Below are 4188 nucleotides of genomic sequence, written 5' to 3' on the forward strand. Positions count from 1 at the left end.
AAGTCAAGAATTACACGTGGAGAGGTTGAAACAGAGCAGGACCCTGTGGGGCTCCTGGTACAAACCCTTTCTGTGTCCCTGCTTTCTTGTTTATGCTTAGTCGCTTAGTTGTGTCTGACTCTTTGCAACCCCGTGGACTATAGCCCACCAGGCTTCTCTGTCCATGGGGATTCTCCAGGCAAAAATACTGGAGTGGGTTGCCATGCCATCCTCTAGGGGAATCTTCCCAACCCAGGGATCGAACCCAGGTCTCCCATAACTGAAGGTGGATTCTTTTCCATCTGAGCCACCAGGGAAGTCCTTCTTGTTTATAGGGAGTAGGTTTTAGCCTCCATGACCTTCCCTGAGTTCCAAAGCGAAGTCACTAGTCTTTGCGACTGCATGGACTGTAGCCTGCCAGGCTCTTCTGTCCATGGGATTTTCCAAGCAAAAATACTGGAGTGGGTTGCCATTTCCTTCTCCAGGGGATCTTCCCAGCACAGGGATCAAACCTGAATCTCCTGCATTGCAGGCAGACTCTTTACCCTCTGAGCCACCAGCAAAGGTTGAGTTCCAAAGGGCAGGTTCAAACAGTTGCTAATTGAGGAAGATGAGACAAGGAAAGGGAGGAGCAGCCCAGAAACAACAGTGCAGCCTTGGGGGGCAGGGTCCTGGTTCCCCGTCAAGGGACACACATAGCAATGTGTCTCTAGTTCTATAAGAATTAAGGCCCCCACCCAGGGGAAGGGTGGAATGATGATGTCGATGGCTCCTGATTTAAATCTAGTGAAGCTTGGACTTTGGCTGTCTTGGTCCCAATTCTGTGCTGAATTCTCTTCTGCTCAGTCCCCTCATGAATATGCCTGGACCCTTAGCTTACAACTTCCCCAGTTTTGCTATTTGGGGAGACGCTGCTTTGGGGAAGATCCCTGGTGTTCTTACTTGCTGCAAGTAATAAACCTTATCTTCTCCTGAGCTTTGGTTTGGTCATGTCTATTGGCTTGACACCTACCAAGAGGTCAACCCAGTTGCTGGGTAATAAGATGACATCACAACAGAATCAGTAGACCCTATAGGATGATGAGGGGGATTATATGAAATTGTGTGTATGAAATTTTGAAAACTGTAAAGCACTACAGAATTTTATATACAATAGAAAAGAATAAAAAAAATAATTTTAAATAATAAGGGAATGTTATGAGCAACTTTATCCCAATAAAATTGACAGTTTAGAAGAAATGGACAAATTAAAAGACACAAACCACCAAACTCGTTCAAGACGTGGATAACCTGAGTAGTCATATAGTTATAAAAGAAATTTCAGGGGAGGGAAAAAACCGAGAAAATAAGAATCTACGGTAATATACGGTAATAGTCAGGCTTGAGCTGAAACGAGCCTTATAGAAGCTGACTGCTGGTATTTCTAGCTTACAGATAAGAAAACTAAGACCCACTAGTGCTGAGTCACATTCTCTGAGGTTTCAGTTAGGGAGGAAAATATCTAAAATTCACATGTAGCTTCGTCAATCAGCTCTTAAGCTCAGGCTTCATTGTCTTAAGCATAGGAATCAGCAGACTTTTTCTGAAAAGAGACAGATACATATATTTTAAGCTTTGCCGCCCATATTGCCTCCTGCAACTACCGTCAGTATAGGACACAAGAGCTGTGGACAACATGTAAATAAACAAACAAACTGCAGCTGTAGTTAAATATCTGCCCACAAAGAAAATCAGGCCCGGATGGTCTCCCTGAAGAACGTTAACTAACATTTAAGGAAGACTCTCATTCTATACAGCTTTGCAACAAATGGGAGAGGGAATACCCCCAACTTATTCTATAAGACCAGCATTTCCCTGTTATTAAAACTAGACAAAGACTTCACAACAAAAAGGAAACTACAAATGAACATCTTTCACAAACGTCGGTACAAAAATTCCTAACAAAACTTGGACAAATTTAATCCAATAATACATTTAAAAGAATATGACAAAATGACTAAGTAGGATTTATCCTGGAATGAAAATCCATCAGTGTAATTCACCAGTCACCCAGTTCAGGCCAGTGAGATGGGCGAAGTCTGCTGGAGGGCTCCTCAGAAGGGTTCCCTTGTTCCCAGCTGAGAGCTGGCGAGGAGAGGCTGTTTCTCCGACCCGGTGTCTGAAACAGTGGCGGCCCCTGGGGATGAGGCTGAGGGTGAAGCTACCACAGAGGCAGCAGCAGACAGAGCGAGCCTTGATGAAGTCATCAAGCTGCTGAATCACTGGGCTGAGAAGTCAGTCCTACCCCAGGACTTAGTCACTTTAGATAAGACACTTGGTATTGTTCTTGCTTGAAGGCAACACAAACACTGGAGACAAAAAGCTTGAAAATCCCAATCTTCTCTTGAGCTCAACAGAGACTTCTCAAAATGACCTGAAAGATGAGAAATCTATATACTCAGATACGTCGGGCTGAGACTCGCCAGAAAGATTGAGAAAATGGACAGAATCACATCCTATTTCAAGGACCTGTGACCAAAGCAACCAAAGCAAAGAAATCCATCAAAGAAAGAACAATTGTAGACAACACTGGAAGATGCTTTGAAGGACAGTCCCATCTTGAGGGAAGAATGGCGAGGAAGGGGCAGCTTGTGGTAGGATGTTAGGACAGAGACCTCCTAGAAGAGGAGCCTTTGTTCAAGTTCAACCTTTATTTGAAAACTGTTGTGAGAAAGAAACAGGAAGACTTCCCTGGTGGTCCACTGGTAAAGAATCCACCTGCCGACGCACAGTACACTGGTTTGATCCCTGTTCTGGGAAGATTCCACTCGGCACGGGACAGCCGAGCCCGTGTGCCACGACTAAAGAATAGCCCCCACTCGCCACAACCAGAGAAAGCCCACGCGTAGCGATGAAGACCCAGCGTGGCCAAAAAAAACCAACAACGAATAACTCATTTTTAAAAAATGAGAAAAGAAACAGGAAATGAAGGCACACTAAATTACCTGAAAAAGATAGAATAACGGATCACATCAAGATCATAGTAAAAATGTCCAAACTGAGAAACCCACTGCAGTCGGAAAAGTCACAGGTAGAAAGAGGAGCAGAAACCACTCCAGCAGAAACTGCGAGTCCTCCCAGGCTTCCTGAGAAAAAGAGGAATTTTCACCAAGTAGCCAACCTTTCCAAAAGCAGCTCTGTTTCTGCCCTCCCAGGGCACCTTCAGGGGAGCCAGGAATTGCACACGTCATGATGGTAAATAAATGTGGGGGGTCTTTCAGAAAGGAGGCTGGGGGGCCCTTCAGGCTCAGAACTGAGGGGTGACTTGCGCTTCCCGCCAGCTCATCGGTTCATTACGGAGATCCAGACACAGTTCGAGAGGACCTGTGGATGGTCTTGTTTCTCAGGTCTGTAGGAAAACCTCCCAGGAGGGGCTCACCTGCTCCCCAGCTGGAGAGGAGGGCAGGGCAGCCGGTGCCCGAGTGATGGGAGACCCATCCAGCCCCGAGTCCCAGCAGCAACCAGAGCGGCTCGCTGCTTCTGCAGGACTTCCCGCCTGGGCTTGTCTGCCCGGTGGTGCGGCCTCTTCATCCCCCTTGAGGTCCCCAACTTTCCCCCACTGTGGGCCTTTGACTTAAGCCTGTCTGGCACATCGAAACAGCAGGATGGTCCCTGAGCCAGAGAGGTGCAGAGTCCGCATGAAGGTCGGGAGGACGCCGGGGCTGGTCTGGATCTGTGCACCCCGCTGCACTGAGGCTCTGTGGTCCTGGCCTCAATGCTGGTGCTGCTGGGCGGGAGGCTCTCTGAACCCGTGAGAGTGCCGCTGGGGTTGCTCTAGGGGGCGGGGGGCAGCAGGGCTTGGCCATGGCCAACAAGTGAATGGGCCCCCTGGGGTGCCCTGGCCCTGTTAGCCTCCTTCGGCTAGGACTTGGGTCTAGGTGGCTGTGGCTCCGATCTCCCAGTTCTTAGGGGTGTATTTGATGCTTCAGAGTCCTGCGGTTATAGCATGCACCCCTGGCCTGGGGCTGAGACCGGCCTGGTCCTCAGGGTTAGCTGGGAGACCAGGCCCAGGTGTCCTGTCCAAGGGGACAAGAGCCAGGCAGGGACCAAGGAGAAGGGCAAGCCAGGCCTTGAGTAGACAAGGGGCCTTAAGTGAAGCTCAGAATATTTAACCACCAGGACAGCAGCCCACCCCTCCACCAACACACACCCAGACAGAGTCCTGGCATT

Source organism: Cervus elaphus, chromosome 33 (genome assembly GCF_910594005.1).
Source record: "Cervus elaphus chromosome 33, mCerEla1.1, whole genome shotgun sequence".
In the NCBI taxonomy this organism is placed as follows: domain Eukaryota; kingdom Metazoa; phylum Chordata; class Mammalia; order Artiodactyla; family Cervidae; genus Cervus; species Cervus elaphus.